The following is a 25161-nucleotide window of genomic DNA, read 5'->3' on the forward strand; positions in this document are numbered from 1 at the left end:
CCCAGAAGCAAGTTTGCTGAAGATACGTATTAAACTCTCCAAGCTTGTTCAGCATGTGTATTTGTCAAGGTCCAATTAGAAAAGTTCAGTTTCGATGAGGGGATCTTTTACGGAGGTGTGGATAAAGTTAAGGAAACCAACGAGGAATGTTGCAGCAAGTAGAGACTAGAAAAATAAGAAGCTGTTCTCATCCCTGAGACATGGAAGCAAGGGGAGGGAATTATGTAACTTACCCCACAAGGGCTAGAGCCAAGGAAGGGGGTCTACCCTGCCCACCAGAGAGACACAGGCATGGTGAGAAACTTAGCAACAAGACGGAGGGAGTGTGGGTGGGACAAGATAAATACCTAGCTTTATTCTTTTCCCACTTGCTGACCACCTATTCTTGCTTCCCATTGGCTGCATCCAACAGGAAACCAGAGGGAACAGGAACCTGGATGGGGTAGACTCTGGGTTCACCCTCACCCCCTCACCAGTATTGAGAAAGGTGGGGAGTCAATTGGAATGAGGACTAAATGAAAAATCTTTTATATAATTTTTTTTTTCCTTTAACACAGTCTAACTTCATTTTAAAGAACCTTCAGTATAAAAGAGTATATCATGGCAGTATCAGTGTATATATAACTCAGTTGTTCAGATTCAAATTACATAAATTTGAACTATGTCCCTGAGGATACCAGTCCAAAGGATATTGTCTTACATACTCAACAGAGGAAATAAAAGGTAAAACCAAACCTTGCTAAAAGCTTTGAAAGACAAGAACACTCACAAGAACTTAGAAATTCTAATAATCATAGCTATTATATAGCAGCCTACAGTTTGCAATACAATTCAAATATTTTTTCATGTGATCTATAATATTGCCCATTTTAATATACTGCATTGATGTAGGATAGTAGGCTGATGAAATCATTGTAATGAATCAAAAAAAAATCACTGTAATGAATCAAAAAAATCATAGACCAACAGGACTTTCCAATTAGCTGTAGTCCTTATTCAAATAGTTAAGCATTAGCTATTTACGAGACGCTCTTGAATAATATGTAGGATACTGAAGTACATGAAGACATAAACTTCATCTTCATTACACATGTTCTGAGGACTATAATATAAATATGCTCAAAGACAAATAATGAAAAATTTTAGATATTCAAGTACTAAGTAATATAGTAAAACTATGTGGTCTCTGTTGCAGTATAGGAAGTTAATGCTAGATATTCTCTTTATTCTCCTTTCCTAAGGAGAAAAATAAAATGGATTCACTTAGACTCTGTGACAAATGTCACATGTTACCAAGGCTAAGTGAGCTATCTAGCAGATGACTACAGGGTCCCTAATAAAGGGAAAAAGAGAAGTCTCCACTGCTCATTGCTCTAGGCTTATTACAATGTATAACAGTTTATGTGTGCCCAGGTCAGTAGATAGGAAGTTTTCATTTAAACGCCTTGTTACAGTATGGATAAATGACTTTAAAATGTCTCTATAGAGAAATAGCAAATGGAAGAAAAGCAAAAACTGTTAACAAAGTATGGGGGGGGGACAATAAAACAGAGTGTCTCTAGTCTTCAAAACAGAATCTTTTTAGATAAAGACAATAAAAGTCTATACACATTTGACAAGAAGTCAATGAATGGAAATAAAGATTATTTACCATACAGAATCGTACCCAATATCATTGATGATAAAACTCAAATTATATTTCTTTGAGATGTTAATGACACCGTTGTGATTTGTAAGAAAAAAATTCTCTATTTCATGTTTAACTCACCCTTTTTAATTTCTATATTTATAATTATATAACAGTTCTGATATAAAGAACTTTTAAAAATATAGTAAACAAATTAATATGCCTAAAGTAGTACATTCAATATTCTTAGTAACAGGGTATGCTATTAAAAGATCTTGAGATCATTGGTATAGACTATGAAGGTGGGAAGGTGTGATAGAAGAGGTGGGACTGGAAATAAAAATATAGGGTTTGGCTATATAATGAGGAGAGAAAAGGGCATTCTCTGAAAATTCAATTTTTTTTTTTTTAATCAGTCCTTCTCAAAAGTATTTCTGTAGTTCCGGAATAAGAAACCTGACAGTATGTACCTTCCTAAAAGTTTGTGTCTGTTGGGCCTGAAATAATTTTCTGACCTTATTGTTCCTTCTTTCTTTAAAAAAAATATTAAACATCTACTATGACCCAGCCGATGTGCTAGGTGATACACTGTTAAATACAACTCAAGGATATATAATCTAATGACTGGTTCTCCGCTTGCCTCTCTAGGCCAAGGCACTGAACTTAGGCAGCTCTCTGTCTAAACCCTAGAAAAAAAAAACCAGGAACTAAATCAAAGTAGACCTAAAGGAAGCAGGTTCAGGACTTATTCTAGTTAGTTGTGAGACTCTAATAACGGTATTAGGAAAGTAGGCCTTCAGTACAGTGTCCTCATGTTCCTCTAGTCCAAAAGCCACAGCCATAAGCACTAGTAGTATGCAGAGCCTACCACATTTTCCAGAAAGATCAGTGTAATGGGTTGAATAGTGGTCCCCCAAAAGATAAGTCATGCCCTAATCCCTAGAACTTTTTAATGTTATCATAATTGGGTGGGGGTGGGGGAGATCTTAGAAGATGTTATTGAGTTAAAGAACTCCAGATGAAGATATCACCCTGTATTATCCGGATGGGTCCTAAATCCAATGACGAGTATCCTCATAAGAGACACACAGGGGAGATTTGAGATACTAAAGAGAAGGCCAGGTGAAAATGGAGGCAGAGATTGGAGCGATATAGCCACAAGGCAAAGAATACCAGTTGCTAACGGAAGCTGAAAGAGGCAGAATATTCCCTAGATATTTTGGAATTCTGGTCCCCAGAACCACAAGAGAAGAAATTTCTATTGTTTTAAAATACTAAGTTTGTGGTAATTTGTTACAGCAGCCAAAACAAATTAATACGACCAGTGAAGACTCTGGAGTCTCTGTCTATGGTCAAGGGATGCTGTTCCATTAATCCTTGAGAAATAATAAAAGTAGGCATTAGTAAGAATTCTGGTTTAGGAGGCATACAAGAGGATGGCTTTCATCTCTCTGAGCTAGGGCATAGACTATCATCCACTATTGTCTAAGATATCAGGATATAATTGGTACTCTGTTTCTTATGTGGAAGCACTGATAGTACAGGTCTCTCAAGTTTAAAGGGTCAAGAACAATCTGACATCGGTTTAAATAATCATCTGCTAAGTAACCCTTACAGGTTAGCAAAATCACTAAGAATGGTATTAAGAAGTATATGGCTGCCGTCTCCCCAAAAGCCAGTGAGGGCGTCCCCTGAGATTCTCTAGACTAAGTGATATTGCTTCTTTCCCTAGCCACATAAAGTTTTAGCAAGAATTTCTCCATACAAATAGTTTTACTGTTTGACTAAGATGCTAAGGAAGGAGAATTCTGTGGCTTGGCGTTATGGATCACAGTATACTTCAACACTAGCAAAGCTGAAAAAGTAGAATCCTGAGCTCAAAGAGACCAGCATGATCTATAACAGGTGGTTTACAGAGACATGGCTACCAAAATTTCAGTGGTTCGAGGTATATTGGTGGGCTAGTATTTGGTAGTTCCATGAAAGTGGCCTTTTGCCTAACCAAACTTGAAAGTTTGTGAGCTACTGAAAAGCCACATTTTTACAAAATAGGAAGTTCATGATCAATTGAATGGACTGTCACTTGGAGCCAAAGGTGTCTTAGGAAGGCCACAGTCTCAAGTCCATGTACAGCTCGGGTTAGTTACTCTGGTGTCCCAATGTATTCCTACAGCTCTTTACTGGACATCTACTAGCTCCAGAGGGGGAAAGCAAGACGTGGGCAGTGGTAAGCTGAAGCTTTACCGAAAAAAAAAATATATAGAGGAAGAAGAAGAATTGTTGGCTTTAGAGGACCTAGGTAGTCTTAAAATACTTAAGAGTACCTAAATAGGTAAGATCTAGGTAAATATCTATCCAACATTTGAAGTCTTAGAAAATGAATACAGCATTTTGTATCTGAACTTGGCATGGACTAATTAAATTTAAATAGAGGGCCGAGGGATTCAAAGTTTGCAGAATTTACTCTACTTTGCTAGAGTTGGCAGGATGGTGTGTAGTGGCAGGCTGTGCTGCTCTCTCTGGTAATTGGTTCCACAAATTAAAAAAAAAAAAAAAACAATTCCCATGATCTGAGAAAACCAAGGTGTGTTTATTCAAACTTGGGTGGAGAGATAAGACGGCTGGAACTGCCATTCCTTCCTGCCCATTTTAATAACGTAATTGTAGATGCTTTTGTTATTACTATAAAATTGTTTCTCTTGGCTCATTCATTCTAGGTTGACTGTCTATGTCAAAACCTACTACTGTAAATTTAAAGTGTGTTTCACTTTTATTCATTAAATATCCAACATTTCAAAAATGATATAATGTAGCAACTCTTATTATTTTTAAAAACAAAGTGATAGTGGTGTCAGGAAGAGTAAATATATCTAAGCTACCCCTGGGCTCTTACTTTTTCAATGAAAACATGAAACATAAAATAGACAATGAAACATTAAATCTAAGTCAAAGGAGGGGGAAAAGTCCAAGACAGACCCTTGGACACAACTATAATCAAATTGTTGACTAAAGGCCTACATGAATCTAAAGAAACCAGGAACGGTATGTCAGGACCACATTCAGCAGTCTATTAAAGTTTCCTTTACTTTTGTATTTGAGGTTTGTTAGTCAATCAATAGAACTGTGGTCAATCAAAAAGTGGGAAAATATATGAAAAGTGACACTTTCCTTAATTACTAAAACACATCAAGCTTATAACTATATGATGGCATTAAATTGAACAGTTTTAAACAGTTACCCATCAACTCCAAATATATTCTATTATTTGGTTGTTTGGCATCTTACAGATGAATATTGTGATGGAATACTGATATTTTAATGGTATTTTGTAATGGGCAGGAAGCACAGGTACTTAAGTTATGATTGTCAAAAAACAAGTGGCTTTTTTGTTCTTTAGTTTACAATATGTTTTATGGTCTATGGACAAAAAGAAAAGAACTACTATGTTTCCTTGTTGAGTTTAATCCCACGTATTATTAAAACATACTGCTAATGCTTCAATGCAAGATTGCTATTATGAGCAATTTTCTTGGAAGATGTGGGTGGCTGAATGATTTGTCAATGCTAATTATTATTCTCAAGTTTAGTCCTCATGGTAGAACATGATTTTCTTGATCATATTTAAAAAGTCATCACAGTTAAGATGTTACATAAAAATGACATCCTACTCTCTTAATGCAGACTATCTATGTGCCCAGCAGGGTCCTGTGTTCTAAGTAATTTTGCTTGTCCATAAGAAAGAAAAGCACCAGTTTCCTCTTGGCACCTCCCACATTTTTGGTTACATGTTTTAAATGTGTTGCAATTTCTCTGCTAAAAAAACCTGTGCCACACATAGCTTTAAGGTTTTAAGGAAACCTAAACACTGAAACCAGACACCCTGTCAATCTATTCTGAATGATGATTACAATGTAGTTTTTAATTTCATGTGATATTCACTATTGCCACTGCCTAAGCAGAGATTTATATTATCTATCTCATAATCAGTGTTATAAAATATAAAGCACAAACATAAATCTCTCGAGAGCTTAAAATAATAACATATTAGTGTTCCTTTTGATCATTAGATGTACTAGAATAGGATTGTGCTTTATTAATGATTTTTAAAATTTCTTAATTGTAGGAGCCATTTTTTAAGTGACGCTAACTAGACACTGTGGACTAGGTATCACATTCTGAATATTCTCAAAGATTATAAACCCAAATCTGAATGATCCAGAAATCTTATTTTCTAATTCCAAAGGCTTGAAAGCCATAGAGTTCTTGGGAAATTTGCTGATTACAGAATCAGGTAAAAACAATGCTGCATTCATACTAAAATGATCAACCACATCTTCAGAGTAATTCTGGTAATCCATCCATTATTGCAGTGATTTATGCTTTTTTAAATGTTAACAAACACTTCTCTGAAAGTGTGGCATTTTATAAATTTTTTTAGTATTTAAATATGTGCTGTTTTAAAAATTGCTCCCAATTAAAAATTTTTAATTCAGAAACCAAATGTTTCTCATATTTCTTCAAAGGATATTTGAATAGCAAACTAAGTTTTAATGATGACTCAGTTTGAAAAAAAAATTCATTATAATTAAACTCTGGGTTAATTAAGTTATTTACATACTAATGTAGAAGTTATTGTAATGGAATCTGAATTATGCTTTAATTTTTATTTTCCTCTAACACACTATTTTAAAGTAATTAAGCTGCAATCAAAAAGTTACTTAAGATCTTGATTAAAAGTACCAACCCAGTTTGAGTTCTAATTTTAGATCAGTGGCTCTGCCTCCCTATACGTAATATTGACTGGCTGGATTTAATTGGAATGTATGTTTATATTTGACCCGACAGCCCCAAGTAGTATGTAATCTGAAACTTTTAATTACAAAATACTAATTTGTATTGCAAAATGTTCACTAAAAATTTAGGCATAAATTATTAATTTTCATATTCAATGAGACAGCAATATAATTAATCCTTGAACAAAAACAAGAAATATTTAATGTGATAGACACATAAATTTCATATTTTAGTCCCCAAGAAAGGCTTAAAGTCAGAGGGCCTAATTTCCTTTATTTTCCAATAGCAGTGATAAAACAATTCAAAAAGTGTTATGACTCTTCAATTTTTTCTAAAAACCCACTGAATACTTATTGAATTCTAATGCTGTGCCTCAGATTATCTCTCTGTCACAGTTAACTCTCAAGAGAAACCTTTGAGATTGGAACCATCTACGGTGAAAAAACTGCGGCTCAGAGTCTACCCAGGATTGGGTAGAAAAATGAAACAACCGCTTTTTGGCAGTGGACAGTGAAGAGATTAGGAGCATGATAAAAATACTTGGTATACCAAAGTATGGGACTAAAATTAGCTCCCTGAATGAAAATTCAATGTAGTAGACGTACGTCCATGTAACCAAAGTAAACAGTAGCAAAAAGCTAAACAGATCCATAAACAAGCATTGTTCAGTTCTACAAATAATTACTGAGTTACATGTAGTATATGCCAGACAGCCTGCTAGGTATAGAGTTTACAAAGATGAACAGGATAGTTCATTCCCTCGAGAAGCATAAATATTCAGAGAGGAGAAATATAAAAGCTAACCTGGTTTTGAATGATGAAAAGCAGTTAGCCATGGGGGAAGAAACCTACAATGGGAAGAATAGAGCAAGTAATGGTCGTTTAGTAGTTTTGAGGAAGGTCAAAAACATAGGCAGGGAGTGGTTGACAATAAGATTGAAGAGATGGCATATTTACAGATTTGCGTGGCTTTCCAGCCTTGTTAAAAACTCAAAGAAGAAAGGATTTCGAACAGAAGAGTGAGATGGACAGGTAAACGGTTTAGATATACCACTTTGGTTCATACAAAGACTGTATTTATGGGGAAAAGACTGGAGGCAGGAAATCAATTGCTGTATTTCAGAGGACCAATTCATTGAGAGTAGAGATGAAAAAATGTAAAGACATACATATTTGGGAAATACATGAGTTGTCTAGGGTAACTTTTGGTTTCTGACTTGGAACAGTTCCCTTATCTAAAACAAGAACTTTAAGAGGAATGCAGGATGGATATTGAAATAAGTTTCATAATAAACATGTTGAATTTCAGGTGCCTACAGAATCAAGGTAAAGTCACCTGGCAGACAATGGGGTATATGAGTCTGACTCCCAGAGAGGAAGCCCAAACTGGAGATATAAATTACAGAGTTATCAGAATACAGGTCATTGTTAAAACTTTGAAAATGGAATATATCAACCAAGAAGAGTGTATACAGAAAAAGTCACAGACCTAAACAAAACAGTGTGGGGGATTGGGGTGCCAAAATTTAAGTTGGTAATTAAATACTCATTTGCCAATCAAACCTCTTTATTATTTCAGGATTTAACTTCAATCTGATCTGTAGCTGTTCAGGCACTTACAGAAACTATTCACGAGCCCATAAAAACTTTATGGTCATATAAAAGGCAAAATCATTGATCAGTATTTCATGAAAATGTGTATAAGGCCCCTGTACTCAAAAATTTTAAAATTTAAATTGTTTTATTCCCTTGCTTTCAAAATTTGTGTAAAACCCAATTATAAATTTTATATATTTACATTTTTATTTTCCCCATTGATATTTGATTTTTTCATTATAGAACTATGACATCTGACATTAAATATTAGGATTAGAAGATCAGTTCAAATGAACATATACCTGTGTGAGTTATGTGTAGTCCAATGGACTTTTTCTAAAGCACTTAAAAAATATAATGAAAACTCATTTATTTGGGAAAATCCTTGAATTTGAAAGCTTCCATGGATTTTTTGTCCTATAGTTAATATAGAAAATCCTGACTAAGCTTGTACATAATCTTTCAATTTTTTTCCCTTGTGTCTGTTTTGTTCCCACTGACTGTCTGCATTGTACTCGACCTCTGTTGTGATTCATAAAACCACATGAATTGAAATGCAACTCATGCCAGCACTGTAGTTCAATCAATGTACAGTCTCACTATGCTACTGATGCAGTGAGTTCCTAAGTTATCTTGTGATTTGGACTCAGTCCCAGCAGAACTGAAGGTCTATTCCTCGATTAATTCAACTGCCCAGAGTACTAGACAATCTGTGGGTTGTGTCCTTTTAGTTCCTTGTAAATCACTTCCCTTGCGGTCTTTCAGTTCATCATTTGTGACTTGTGCATAGTAAAAATCTCCCCAAACACATTTCTTACGTGATTGTACTGGGCACTGCCTTAAAGGAATGGCTCTCATTATTCCCCTTTGATAATTTACATTTTTATTCTAGTTCCAAAACAGCTGGCCTCTGCTTTGGAAAATGCTACAATAAATCCTTTGGGTGCACCTCCTTCTTCTTCCCTTCATTTCCAAAGTCTCATGTCTTCCAAAGATCTTACATTCTCAGAAAATGTAAATGGACATTGGTAGATCTGCAGTTAACAAAATTTAAAGGATTCATGAGAAGTGTTCTATCCACAAATCTGATGGATTGCTTTAAGACTTACAAAGAAATAAAACATGGTATTGTATATATCATTGAATAAAACATTTTGCTGCCTTTTAATTGCCAAATAATGTTTTCAAAAACGACTCTTTTTCTTCTTAGAATCCACAACAACTACAGGAAGGGCAAAGACCTGCCAAGTGTGTAGAGTTGCACCCGTGTTTTCTTATAGCCCTGCTCAGTCTCATCTTCCCAACAGCTCTAATTATTTGTATCACTCGCTTTAACACATAACCATATTATGACTTGGCTCCTATATAAAGCATTCACATACATGTTTCCTCCCCCAAGTACTTTTAAACAGGTAAATTAGTGATGTGATAAGTGTTTATTTATATCCTGTTTAGTTATCCAAAAGCTGTGAGACAGCTGTCTTCCTCAATTCCATAATAAGCTCCTGAAGGGTAAGAATGCATTCTTGTTTTCTCCTTCGTGCTGCTAACATAGCTCATCATGATTGAAGGCTCATAACTAGTTCTTAATGCACATTTGTTGAAGATAAAGTAGGTGCTCACAATAGGTAGATTTGTTCCTCTAAAGGGTGCCTCCTAATTCCAACCTTTCTTTGTTATATTCAGTTTTCCCTAACATAAAAAATCTGTTCATTCAGCAGTCCAATCACTGAAATTTTTTCTGGGCAAATAGCTACCTAACATGACAAATTGATTTGTGCAAAAGTGTGAAATAATGCAATGATTTTCCAATTAACCATAGAATGGGAAGTGGTCTTGGAGATAATTAAATGTATCCCCTCATTTTCTAGATTAGAAAAGAGGCGCAGAGAATCAAATGACTTTCCCAAGGTCTCAGAAAGAGTATAGTGTGATAAAGCTTTATGGGTCATAAACAAAGGCAAAAGTTGAGTATTTTAGACAAATGGGGTTTGTTTGTCTGCTTTTAAAGAGAAAGAGATGTTGACTCCTTCAGATCTTACCACCTAAAAACATACATCATTTCCTTTTTGGTTTAAAACCAAATGAGTTTTGTTAAACTTTTTGAGATTCTAAACTAGTTTTTTTTTTAAATCATTCATTCATTGATTCATTCATTTGAAAATTTATTAGCCACTCCCTTGATCCATACAATTTTCTTGGCTGGGAGTGTTTCCTGTAGATACTGTAGAAACAAGCAAATAAAAATTAAAAAGTGACTAATATATCATATTCTATACTATAAAAATGAAACTATTGAATTTTTCAAAGATAAATATTTAATATGTGAACTATTATATGAAATGCATACAGCTTACATACAATATACAGATAGCTAAACATAATGTAATAGAATAGTGTTTAATTTATCATGATAAAAGTTATTGTGTATACTATAATAAACAATAAAATAAGTGAGTCTGTAAGATATTATTCTCCTTTACATCCTCTTTCAAATACATTCAGTGATTGATCATGTCTATTCATGTTATATATCCCCAGACTAACTACTAGGATGACTTAGCATTGACTTAAAATTTTGTGAACTGCTCAGTTTTTTTGGCTAAAGGGGCTATAGCTGCTTAGTTTCCAGCTGTTTAAGAATGACTAACATGACCCACACACAACGGACATTATATATATGTATATACACGCACACATCTGTCTACATCTGTCAGCACTGCCTTTCTTACAGAACTACAATTGTGGCACATAAAGCATTTTATTCACTCTTTCACTTCCTAAGAACAAATAAATTGTCCTAAAAGATAGTTCTAATTTGACTTCCAGATTCTTAGATCTGAAACAAAGACAAAAAACTTGAGAGATCTTCTGGCAACTATCCTCATTTTAAAAATAATGAAACAGGGCAAAGGAGATCATATATTTTGGGCCAGGGTGTTGGTGGAGATATTTTCTCTATGAGTCTATAGCAAGACAGTTGCCTTTGATAAATTACACGCGCACACACACACACACACACACACACACACACACACACAAACATCTTGCTCAAAGGAGTATAGATTTTAATATATGCGGACCTTAGCAATCACAGGTAGTTGTGGAATTAGGTAATCAAGTGCGTAGTCTTATAATAAATGGCAAATAAAACACAGCAGCAAACTGGGCTGCCAGAAATAACAATGTAATGTAAAGCTGCGGTTATACAAAATGATCACCATATTATTCCCCTCTTCTCTATTTATCCTCTCTAACTTCAGAAATGAAGAAGAAAATTTAATAGACATTCAGTGGTGAGTTATCATAAGGTTCATTTACAATTTCAAATGTTTAACTTTTAAATTTTATTAACTTAAGTAGCGACAGAGTAATACTCAGTAAATCGTATTTAAGTATAAAATGAAATTCTTATCATAGTATAAGCTTTTCCAATAAAGTGGCCATTTCTGTACTATCATTAGATTATATTACAATTAACTATATATCATAGATATCTCAAATTGAAATACTATTTCTGTGTTAACTGCATCCTGTCTGTGGATACACGTATACCTAGATTTTATGAAGATGATATGTAATAGTAAATCTGACCAAAGATTTACAGCTCTCTAAGCAAAGAGCTGTGACATCATACGGTTAATTTTCACTCTTGAGGACTCTTTGACACAGTCTGGAATGGCCTAAGTGTCACTTTTAGTCAACAGCACTTTTCTGACCAGAAGCATTTTCCAGATATGCCTTGGCCTAAACCAGAGCTCCTCAACCCATCAAGGGGAGTAAATTCTCCACATACACAACCTTCTCTAAAGGTCTAAGAACCTCTGAGATACACAATAATTTGGAAAAAGCAATTGCTGTTGTTCAAAATCTTTTCCTCATTCTCCTCCCAGAAAATAAAAAAAAAATAAAAAGATAAAAAAAGAATGCTGCATAAGTTCAGGGGAGTTATTCACAAGATATAAAGTCATGGTTATTTTTATTTGTTAAAAATCGCTGGTTGTGCCTGTGTTTTTTGATGTTTTGTGATATGAAAAAAAAAACTCACATACTACAGAAACCCTAAGTAATTTTTACCATGAAATAGCTATTTTAAAATAGTAAAGAAGATGTTCTCAAGGTTAAATATGCATATCCCACTTACATCCTTCATTATAGACCTACTTTTATAAACATCTGATATCTACAATTAAATGTGATTTATTTTTTTTTTTTTTTTGGCCAATGAGGAATTCCAATTGAATTCACTTTAGGAAAACACAATTCCATCTTTCATTATGACTAACTTAGTACTACTTAATTTGACCCTCTTGGTAATATTTGAGATACTTTATACATTTCACTAAAATAAAATCAGTATATGATCATGCCTATTTGGATCCCTATAACCGTGCTTGGGCAATGATATTCACTGAAACCTGATTCTGCATATATTTAAGGCCTATCACCCACATTTCATCTATGTTCCGATCTGACTGAAATATAACTTATTATAATTTCTGATTGTCTGTCATGCTAAACCATACGATTAGAGCGAAAGAATTAGTAATCTAAAACACAAGTACTGATAAGATGGAATGAGCCTTCAATTATCTAACCACCAGGGGCTTTCTAACTTATCTTTTTCTTGTATGGTATTCTTCTCTCTATTTTTCTTAAGAACACTGTCATTTCCCATGACACTCCCCTTGATTATGTCTAAGAATCATTATCAAGCCATAATGAATTCATAACATGCTTTTCAGGCTAAAGGTCACATGAAGAACTCTCTTGTCCATTATACCATTTCTATGAGTCAAACAAATATATCTCACTATTAATTTGACGGGAAAGGCAAAATTAGTCTATTTAATTCCAACCTATTAGCAAGACCTATTAGTAAAATTAGAAGGCGACAGCAGCATTTCACATGAAGAATATTTAAAACAAAATAAAAAACCCAAAACTCAAAGTTCATTATACCACGAAGACCAGATTTCACTTTGGAATAAGAAAACCTCATGCAGTATTCTGGGGAGAAAGAGAATAGTGTTTAAATATCTGAATTCTAATCCCCAGAATATTTCCATGGTCATGCATTCATAAGAGAGAAAATTTGGGTCTTAGCAATTTCCCACCAGGGCCACTGAGGTCCTGAGAGTTGAAAAGTTGTTTGAAAGGCATTTGTGACAACAAACGCAGAGAAATGTTCAGAAACAACTAACCCATTCCATCATATTTTTAAGTGTGAGAGTAAAAGACTTAATAAATGTTCTCCAATAGCATATTCACACAAAAGTTACAGTTTATTTCTGAGAAAATGATTTCACTTATAGAAACTGAATAACAGAAGCAATGCAATCTGTCCTAACGTAAGAGCAGAGCATGGCTAAAAACGGCATGCCACCTTTACTCCTGGAAAGTAAGAACTCCTCTGATCATAGGCTTAATTAAAAGTGGACCTTTGATGAAATATAGAATGTAGCTTTACTTGTACCTTACCTTGTTCTAAAATATATTTTTAAAAAATAGGACAAAGGGAAATTATAAGAAAATAAATCATGAAAAAGTTAGCATGTGAAATGTATACCCTAGGTTCTGCTGTTACTTAAAGTAGGAGACAATTTGATCCTGAGGTTACTAGAGACCAAGAAAAAACTGAAAACATATTAAACATATTTAGAATGCATATATTTAAAATCAAAAATAAGTAGCTAACAAAAATGCATTTGTAATATTTTGCAAGAAAATCCATTTACTTAATTATACACATATATCGTTGATTTTCAATAACTGTTTACAAAATTAATTCGTGAAGCTATGGAGAATGTTTCCAATGTGGCCTAGAAATCAGAAGAGGAGTTCAACTAAAATTTGTCCTTTGGAAAACTTTGTTTTCCAAAGCCATTGTCCTGTTAAAAATATATATTTTGCACGCATGCGACATAACCCCACTAGAAGCTCATTATATTCATTTACTACAGTTCTACATGGCTTCTAACACTTTTGGCTCTCTCACATCTGTCCGAAGATGTCAGAGAGCTGGTATTCCTCACTCCATTTTACCACCAACTCCTACCTTCCTTCTTTGGTATTGATATTTTCCCAAAGGTTTCAAAAAAAGTCTGCAACCATAGCTCCCAAACAAGTCCCTTGGTCTCTTACACTAAATGGATGGTGTCTCTATGCCACATCATATGTAGAAATTCTAGACCTGCCACTATGTCCTCTTAAATGAGTCATCATATTTCTCAGGCCACTCCCCAGGTCAAAATCCTTCAATGACTCCGATGAACTTATGATAAAGCCAAAACTCCTACTAATCCCAGTAAGTAAGGACCTCTAGAAATACAAGACCATCTACCACTCTTCTCCAAAAGCAATCTGGTTTGCCTTGCTCATTGTCACCTCAGTCTTTTTGCTTTTGCTATTGTTCTACTTCAGCACTTTTCTAAACCCAGCCATTTAGGCAGCCCAAGTCCATGTCCTGCTTCCCAAATGAAACCTTTAGTTTCTGCACATGCTGATACAGCTCCCTCCATTGAATCTGCATAACATGTATAGGACATACTATTCTTTCAAGATCATCATGACATTGGATCAGCTCACTTACTAAATTCTCAGGAGATTTAGGCCACAGACCCTAAGACACAAATATGTGTTATTCTGTTATTTAATTTATTTCTAAATCTCAATACCATGGTGGTTGTTGCTTGGCACCTGGCCTTGTTTACAGCTAAAGCTACTATGGGGGGAAATAGCCAAAGAACACATTTATATTGAAACTGGAATGATTTTTGTGAGTACTTCTCTCAAATACGGATTTGTACTTTTCTGTTTAGATTTGTGTTAAATAAAAAAAAAACTTAGTTTGGGGTACAAAAACAAAAAGGCTACAAGGGGTTAAAATTACTTATACATGTAATTCTCCAAAATCTAAAGAAAATGACATGCTTTAGGTTATCTCTGTTTAGAAAATTATATTAGGGCAGGTTAACAAAAGTAATTTTGTCTCCACCACTGATTTCTAATTTTCTAAATTATTTTTTTTGGTGATTTAACACATTAGTGAATAAGATACAGATATATCTACAGAGATTTATAAGATGTAATTTATGTTTGAAATTGTTTATGAGATGTTCATAAAAATTCTCCTTCTACTACCTTAAAAATTAGAATGTCCAGAAAGTCAAATAAAAGGCAAACCCTTTATCATGATCCATAAGATCTATGTGCCCCAGTACTTGCCTTCTGCTCTGATCTCCTGTTCTACACCTTCTGCCATGTTCATTAGACTCCAGTGCCATTGGCCTTGTATTTGTTTCTAAAATATGCCAGGCTTCTTCTTGCTTCAAGGTCATTGCTTTTCCTGTTTAATTCTGGTTTGAAAACTCTTCCTCCAAATATTCTTATGCTTAACTACTTCTCATTAGTCATGTCTCCGAAGACAGGTTACTGTGTGTTTTTGTTTTCTATTCCTTATAACATTTTCCCTGTCTGAATTGTTCACTCGCATATTGGTTTACTTGCTAATTTCTGTCTCCAGTTACTAGAATATAAGCTCCATGAGGGCAGGAATAAGTATAGTTTGTTCCAAGATCCTACATAGTCAGAAAAGATTCTGCCATATATTAGGGATTCAATAACCATTTGTCAAATAAATAACTGAATAATTTATGGATCATGATATTACAAATACTTAGAACTCACTAGCCTGAGATTTAAGTGGAGGAAAGACAGGGAGTAAATCCTTAAGTAACAGCATCATTTACTAAAAGGTATTATTTTAACTCTTTATAGATCACTGAAGTTTTTAGACTATCAAATTCAATAAACCACATCTAAGATGAAGAGCACAGAATATCTTACCTTGAGAGATCTGTTTTCATAAGTGTAGATTTCTGTTATGTGATTAAGATGGTTTTTGTCCTGTATTTATTGCTCAAAATAAAGATACTTCAGGAGATGACAATATACACAGCCTGTTCTTTCACAAGTGTGCATGGTAAATATTTTAAGGAATTCTGTCACTCAGGGATAAAACAGTTACTCCAATTCTGATGGGTGATTAAACATGTTCATCACATGTTTAAAACATAACAATAACATCCTCTAACAGAAGAGTGACATTAGAATTCCTTCATTTCCTAGTCAGTGGTATAGTTTCAGTTTTCACTGACTAGGAACATGTTTCTCTTTAAATATTTAAGCACGGTTTCTGCTTAGTTTCTCTCCTCCAAGATGCTCTCCCTGGCTTTTAAATATTTGTCAACTTAAGACTCTACAATGCCTAAGCAGTGTGGGTGCAGGTAAAGCTCTACTGAACACAGTAACTATGGAAACAGCTAATTCTTATTTAAATTGCTGTCTCCTTGGATGAAGCAAAAAAGAGAGATGGAGCATCAGAGGCAGAGAAACGGGAAGACGTACAAGGGTAGGAACATAAAGGGAAGCAGGCACGAACACAGAGGCCCACAGCTTTTCTACCTCAGTTCATTCATTTTAGCTAAAAAAAAATAAAATAAAAAAAAAAAAAAGAATGTTAAAGCTGGGGGACACACAAAAGGATAGCTATTTTTGAGAACATTTCGTGGTTCTACGGGTCAGAAAAAGAAGTTCCAATGTGGTTATTTTTGTTGGATTCCCTAAGTTTAAACATAGACTCAATCAATCTGGGAGCCGCAGTATGGACAGTTCAAAGTCAAAGAAAAGCTCCTTGGCTTTTCAAGTAACTTGATTTAAGCACACATCCCCAAAGAGTTTTTAAACCTCTGTCTTAAGAATGGCGAGTGTTCTCTGGATCAGGCTTAGTCTCACTACTTTCAGTAGTGTTGCTGGCATGTTGCTGGCATGTAGGCCTTAGAATTCTGAGTCCCTCCCTCTTTTATATTCATGTGAAAGTCACAGTTGAGTCACAAAGTTGAGCAGGTGTGACCGTCACCTCACTCCACCCTTAGCTCAGAGAACAGGAACATAACCAGAATTGGAACGGAGAGTCAAAACGGGATGGTCCCTCACCGCCAACCCTTACCAAGAACTGAGTTTGAGCCTGAATAACTGAGTCATTGGTAGGGTTCCACTGCTCGTGACCTTAGAAAAATCACTCACCCACTCCTTGTCCTGGTTTATTTATATGTACATCAGAGATTCACACCATTTGATCTTGATAGTCCCTCTTCCCCTCCAAATATCATCTAATTCATATATAACTCACAAGTGTTGAGAACTGATCTCCCTTCTGTCATGGGGCTAAAACAAAAGAATACATTTAAAGATACTTTATGTTTCTAGATGCGTAAGCATATAACCCTTCTAAGTTACTAATTAATAGAATTACAAAAAGCTACACTGTTACAGACTATAAACATGTTAGGAAGCAAAAAGAAAATTTTATTAAAAATCAGTTTACTCATTTTCGATATCAGTTTTTTCATGAAAAATTTTGTATTCTTATCACAAACCCTCACAATAATCTTTGGGAAGGTGTTAAAATAGGGAAATGATACTGTTCCAGTTTGTACAAAGTTTTCATAACTTCCAATTTTGATATTGGCCACCCTCATTTAATGTAGCCCTATTCATAACGAAAGAAACATGAATCCAGTGACTGAGTCTGAAAGCAATAAGCACTTAACAAACACACACACAACCTCATTTTCACCAAAGGTCACTCCATGGTCTATAACAATTTCTATTATGTAATCTATGAATAAGGCAAGCTTTAGTTTGCAACAACAACCAAAGTACATTTAAATAAACCCTAGATCATACTCACTTTTTGTTTTGTAAGAGATTTGGCTTTCAATAGGATTGGTTAGTGCTTTCTTAATGTTTTATTGGCAGAAGAATTTCTAAAGTCCATCATCAATTCTGCCTTCCGTTTAAATGAAGATAAACTCCATTTTCTATGCAAAAGCAGTGCCACCTGTACTTCTTAGAAGATAAATTTAAATAGCCAGTATTTCAAGTTAGAACATTTGATCAACATGGAATTGCTTTGATTTTGAGCATAATATTTAGTTTTACCATTTGATTTCAATAATGAAAAATGGAATCTGGACCATATCTCTTCAAACAGAAAAATATAATAATAATTTGAAACTCATCCAACTTGACTTCATTAATAAGTATCTAAATCAGTTTTTTTTCTGTAAAATTGTACTTAATACCAAATGTTCTCATGTGGAGCATCATAATATAGGTTTTAATTTTCTTTAAACCAACTGATTGCATAATAATTTATCTTAACTATGAAAAATGCCATATTTTTAAAAGGCTAACTGTCTTAGAAGATTATTACACACACACACACACATATGCGCGCGCGCACACACACACACACACACACACACACTCACTCACACACAAATACCACCATGCTAATTTTATAAAACATAGAGTAGACAAATTTGATGGGCTAATAAGTTGGTACAGGCAGGTACTATGACTCCATACTATGGTCCACTAAGCAAAGAAACCATATGCTACAGATTGCAATTTTTGTTCAAATAACAAATAATAAGTATGTGTAGTAAATTAAAGAATGAGATCTTTTCCTAGCTATACTAGATTTCATCTTAATATAAAAAGAATTCATAACTAAATCCCAAAACCAAAGGAAGGTGATATCTCTTATGAACACCAAGAAAAAATAGGCAGTATATTGTTTAAATACTGTTTTGGCAAGGAAAAATGCATACTCTCAAGAAAAGACTGAATTAAAAGTTTGAGAGGTACAGTACCCAAATAATAAAATTTCAAAGCTGAGCATTATTTCATTGCCTTAATGCCAGTGAAAATGATGCTGAATCATTCTTTCTAGCTGATAAAATTGAGAAACATTTTCTCATGCCAGGCCATTACAGAATTGCACTGCTGTCCAATAACAATATAACACAGTATTGTTAAATTGTTACCATACAAGATAGCCAACTATAAATCCAATAATACTTAAAGTAATATAAACAGTTTGCATTGGCATAATTTTCTATCTTAAACTAATAGGTTTTGTTCATACATTTACTTGCGAGTTTGTTTTAAGTGTGAAAGACAGACAGTTAAATGATGAAATATACTCATGGATATTCAAGCACTATGTCTTAACGATCATTTTGAGATGGATTCAAGAGGGCTAATGATGATGCTGTACAGAGCATTGTAATTAGGCATATTTTCTTTGAAACTAAATAAATTTCATTCAACATTTACTGATTGGTCAGAGTACTTGGTACTCAACTTATTAAGTTAGTTAACTAGCATAAAATGAAGACAGACAATGGACTGCCTGACACATAATGACTTTACTAGTTGACTTAGTTTCTAAAAACAGTCAAACCATTTAATTTGGTGTCAGGCAAGTAAAATAACAACAAAAAAAAAGCAGTCAGCTAACCAAACTTCTCACTTGAAAACAATTATTTGTATAAGTGTACCATTTTTACCTGCAAAATTTTTTAAAACTAATTTAAAGAAGGCTGGTGAGGACACAGGGTTGAGATAAGCGATTATCTATAAAAATAAGGGAGACTGGGTAAACTGGGGTACGAATAATGGCAAAAAACAAGATAGTAACTTCGTCCAGATTTAGAAAGGCCTCCTAGAGAAAAAAAATCATGATCAAAGATTGGTACCAAGAAAAAGATCATTCAAGGCTAGAGGGTACAAAAGGAAAGATCAAAGAAAGGACCAGGATAGGGACAGGGACAAGAAGGAGGAGAAGGCAGCATAAAACTGCATGTTATATGAGAAATACACTATTATAGAAAACAGGGTTCAAAAAAAACATCAGACTATATTTGTATTTTCTAATGATTACTGATTCTTTTGTCAATACAAATGAAAACAAAGGAGCATAGCTGAAGGAAACTGGACTTTGGGTGGTAAACACACAATAACATATATAGATGTCAAATTATAACGTACACCTGAAAATTATATAATTGTATTAACCAATGTTACCCCAATAAACTTTTTTTTAAAAAGTTTCTTACATATTAGGGAAAAAATTAAAAAATAAAACAAAGGAGCAAAGGAGGGAGGGAGGGAGGGAAGGAAGGAAGGAAGGAAGGAAGGAAGGAAGGAAGGAAGGAAGGAAGGAAGGAAAAAAAGATGAGAGAGAAGAAAGGAAAAAAGAAAGGGAAGGGAAAATTCAAGCTGCCTGATCTTATAAGTAAAATTACTTTTTCTAAAAGGCTTAGCAAAATACATACACACGTACACACACACACACACACACACACACACACACACACACATACACGTACACACACACTCACATACACTCCTGAAATTTGCCCCTCTGGTGTGTGCTAATGGAAAACAAATTGTTTAAATGTTCCCCAAAGGCCATAATATAAACTTTAACTGAAAGAGGAAATCCCAAGCTCTCTTTTTGTCTAAATTTCCACAGAATTGCACTAAAATGTATAAGTAAAAAGTATCAGTTACAATGCTATCACTCACTCAACGGAAAGTTTCTCTCTCTTGAACAGGAAAGATTAAGTTCAAAGATTAAATTCAAAGTGTTTTTCATTAAAAGTCAACTAATGTTGTCCACATTGCTTTAAAATTTTAAATTCACTACAGAATTGCTTCCAAAAAGCATCCTTAATAAATTTTGCAATAAATGCCTACAACTTTAATTCATAGTAATGACAGTGGAGGGATATGGACAAAATATTATGTTGATGTGGACAAAATATTCTGTTGAGGTAGAAAAACAAAACAGATTTCTTCCCTTTCCGCCCACTTAGACAAAAACTCATCTCCATCCTAAATGGACAACTAGTAACAGCTGAGAATTGGCACAAACCCTCTTCCTCGATTTTGATCCTTTTTGTACCATTTCATACTTTGTAGTTCTTTAACTGCTTTGATGCCTGGAATATATTCCTAGGACTAATAATTCCTTGGGAATATTAAAAGTTGTTTCTCAGACTACTCTGAATTAGAATTTTTATGTGCTATCCAGCATTTAATGACACATTCTATCCCTGATTGATTGAAGCATTTGAGAGGTGGCTAGTGCTTGCATTACGCATGTGTATATATATATATACACACACACACTCAAAGAGAGTTATATTTTATTATCCTCTAATTTAAATATATATGTGTGTAATAAAGAAGGTAGGTATATATTAGAACATTTATATCACTGATGCACAAAAGCTTGTCTTTGAGGAGCTAAAACATTACCTGCCGCCCCCTGCACGGTGCGTCATATCTGTAATACAACAGCTACTCATTTGAATGCTGTTTTGTATAAAAGAAACGAATCCCTCCAACTGTATTTATAAATTCCTTAAAGCCAGGGATCATGTCTGATATACATATTTTTTTGGTATCTCCTTACATGGCCCCCAGTATGACAACTTGCATCTAGCAGAAACTTAATAGATGTGTAATAAATAGGAATAAATACTCTCCTAAATGAAAAATAAAATCTAATTTGTTTGAAACTAACAGTATTGAAGCCAAGTGCCTAGAGAAGCCTAACATTCAAATATGAGATTAAAAAGAATGGAGTGAAGGGAAAGGAAAAATCACTGAAATGACCAAAATACTGACTATACATGATAAGGTTTAGACTGAGTAGATCAAGACAATGATAACAGTAGAGGCATATAGATAATTAAAGTAGCAAAAAGAACTAACATTTTAAAGAATCAGATATGACTCAAACAGCTTAACAGCAAAATTAATGCATGTATCGGAGACAAAGGAACTTATGACTATTTCAGAATGTTATCACGAGATTCATGTATTTACTAATGACTTACCTAAATGACTGCTTTTAGCATTAAGTAGTATTGACCTGAGGGGTAATGTTATTATCTACTATAACTGTTATTTAAGATTCTTTATCTTAATTGTCAAAAGGAAATTAAGCATTGGAAAGAATTCATGAATCAGAGTAATCAATTCAAATACTAAAATCCTCAGGTTGGTTTCATATGGTCTGCCTCACATGGATACCAGTGAATAATTTAGAGATTCACATACTGTCATGTATACATCTAAGCAAACGTAATAACCATTTCATTTTAAAGTCCAACAGTGCAGCTACAGTTCTCAAAAGCAGAGCAGTCCAGTCTGTTATCTATTGGCTTGTAAAATTCGACACAAAATATGACATAAGAAAACATGCAAAAATACACCAACAAGTATTTTTCTTCCTTCTCTTTACTGATGTTTAGAAAAACTTTCAATTGATTTAAGCCAAAAGTGGTAAGGGAATGAAATTATTTCTTCAGGCTTAGAGGATTCTGTGCCAAGTTTCATTTCTGGTGCATTTCTTGAACTTGCACCAAGTTCAAGAGCCCTAAAAAGAAATACATAAAGAAGAAATATCCCTTTAACCTCAGGAAAGCAACATTCCTAGAGGCTGCTATGGGAAGAGAAGAGCTTCTGCCTTGAGATGGGTGTGCTCCTGGTGTTTGGTTTCCACTGAGAGGATGCTTGCTCTCTCAATGAATCTGAAGTAGCTACTATGATGAGGTAATGGCTGTGCCAGTTTCACTGGGTCATGCTCTCTCAGCACATTCTTTCTCCTTCTCCTCCGTGAGAAGGTGCTGTAAACAAGTCATCCCAAGACAGAGTTGGTGCAGAGAATTAACAAATCCTAAATTTGAAATTCCTGAGAACACTAGTTCTGCTTTTGGTAGTCTAGACATAACTAGGAGCTTAAAACAGCACAGCCAGCTAGAAAAACACAGGTTATTTGACAAGAGGGGACAGGGGTAAAAAATAAGAGGAGAGAAACAAAATAAAAATTAATGTAATCAAAATACCATTAAAAAAAAAAGGCTCATATTTTAAATTGCTTAGATCTCCAGATATATATTAAGCGACTTTCTACTTACGAGTAATTTTTTTAACTTTTATAAATTAAATATTATCGTAAACCATGAAATACTACAAAATTAAAATCAAATAAACCATGAACAAAGAAACAGCATATACCACAAGACACAATAGCTCTGATAATATGCAAATCATGAATACAGATATAAACCTATAGTACTTAGAATTATCAGGAAATCAATGTTAAAATACATGAACATAATATTCTTTATTTTTTAAAAAAAGTCTTCCACCTTTTCTTGTTGGGAGGATGCTTTTGTGCATGAAGGGGGAGGGGTGATTGAGACACCTACGATTTACAAATTGATAAATACATAGACATCTACTGCCCAGTTAAAGGGGTGTTTTGTGTCACATTCAGGTGAAATAATGTAATCTGCCTTTTGGGCATTCTAATAAGTTTTTATTTAGTTAATCTACTTTCATTGCCCCCCCCCCCAAAAAAAAATTATAATTGCGCACAGTGAAATGACAGGGTGACAGAGCTATGTTTTATACTGGGCTGGTGCCTGCAGCTCAAGTATGGGACCTTTTGCATAATATGGCTCACATAAAGGGCTTTGTTCTCCATCGCCTCACTGCGGCTGCAAACCTCAATTTCACTTTGTCGTCACTGCCTCTCCCAGACTGATCCTTTTAAAATAAATAATACCTTTAACGTTGAAGTTAGTTCCTTACCAACAATAATCAATCCCTCTACCTCACTTTCAAAATTATATACTGCCAACAATATTTTTTTGTTTTGCAATACTATTTCATTTACACCATAATTCCCAAACCCTCAAAGATAAATTTTAAAGATTTGTCTTTGAAATACCCACTCCTTTTTTGTAATATTATCTACATAGGGTATTAGATGTGTGTGGTGTGCACAAGCACATGTGTGTGCATTAATATGTATGTATATGTATGCATTTAAACAAAAACCTTTCACATTGTGTCAGTTCTAAAGGGTCTATGTCCTGGAAGCATCATACTGAGGACTTACAGCTGACGGCACACAGCATTTGTTACAAAACGGCTTGTTGCTAATGAAAGCTTTCTATTTTCTGACAAAATCCCACAACCCCAACGCCAGGCAGTGGTATAACATCAATTTCCAGTTTTCAAGGGTGTTTTTTTCTGACCCTACCACTTTACTTCCAATCCCTCTCCCACCCAAATACACACCTCCCCACTCTTAGCTCCTCTCACACTCTTGCTCTAAATTTCCATCCTTAAACAAAAGAATAGGTCGGGGAACCAAGGCATCCTGTACTGCAGACTCCCAAAAACCTTTTTTAAAAGAAAAAGAAAATAATAAATGGACTGTAGATTCAGCTTTCCACCCCCATAGTTTAAACATTTTTTTTCGAGTCCCGCCCTCCAATACGACCATTGATTTTTCACTTTCCTAAAACTATAAATATCAATCTTCCTCTTCCAACCGTTTCTAGAAAAAATGATTTCAAATTGACAACGCTTCCTAACTCACTCATTCTTCAGTGTGCAATTCCCTGCAGCCAAATGGACAAAACAATCCTCTACCTCGAAATCCTTTCTCTCCACTATCTTTTAATAATTCACGCATCTTTTTCACACCTCGGGTAACATTAGCTCTCAAGGCAGGTATCCTAACCCGATGTAAATTGCCGGGCGTTTCAAAGTGGTACCTACCAAGGTCGCACACCCTTCTACAAATCTGGAGCCCAGGTGGCAGCGCCCGGTGCCCTACTCCGTGGTGACACCTGGAGAGGCCGAGCCTGCAGTTTCCGTCAGGTGGGAGACTGGACAGTTCGGCCAATCCGTGCCTGCTCCCAAAACAGAGCGGGGGAGACAGCCCCTCGCCCATTCTCACCCGATTCCTGGCTGAGGCTCCCTGTACGGGGTGAACCAGGCAGAAGGAGAGGCGCCCTATATAGAACCAGAGGTGGGGACGGCTCTCTTACCTGGGCACAGAAAATGGATGCACCCGCGGCCGTCGCTGCCACCGCTCACGGCTCTGGAGACCTAATGTCGTCCGGAGCAGGAGGAGAAAGGGAGATGGGGCTGGGGAAGAAGGAGAAAGAGGAGAGAAAGAAGCGGAAGGGAAGGAAAGAAAGAGAGGCGGAGGATGCTGCTGCTGCTGCTGCTGCTGCTGCTGCTGCTGCTGCCGCCGCGGCCGCCGAGAGCCCGCGCAGCCCGAGCGCTCGGCCCCGTCTGCGCGCCGCCCCAGCCGCCGGCTCCGGGCGCGGACGCCCCGCCCCGCCCCGCCGCCCCGCCCCGCTCCGCAAGTCCCGCCCGACTCTGCCGGCGGGTCGCCAGCGGTGGCGGGGCTGGCG

General features: G+C 35.3%; 1 protein-coding gene across 1 annotated transcript in view; it reads right to left on the reverse strand.

Moving 5' to 3' along the window:
- Positions 1 to 24959, reverse strand: part of MAP2 (microtubule associated protein 2) — a 244607-nt gene extending 219648 nt beyond the window's left edge. Inside the window, exon 1 of the mRNA XM_016132295.2 lies at positions 24790 to 24959. The gene's annotated coding sequence lies outside the window, so the exon portion shown is untranslated. The remainder of the gene's footprint in view (positions 1 to 24789) is intronic.
- Between the last annotated feature and the right edge of the window lie 202 nt (positions 24960 to 25161).

This window comes from Rousettus aegyptiacus, unplaced genomic scaffold, assembly GCF_014176215.1.
Source record: "Rousettus aegyptiacus isolate mRouAeg1 unplaced genomic scaffold, mRouAeg1.p scaffold_m13_p_2, whole genome shotgun sequence".
Classification (NCBI taxonomy): domain Eukaryota; kingdom Metazoa; phylum Chordata; class Mammalia; order Chiroptera; family Pteropodidae; genus Rousettus; species Rousettus aegyptiacus.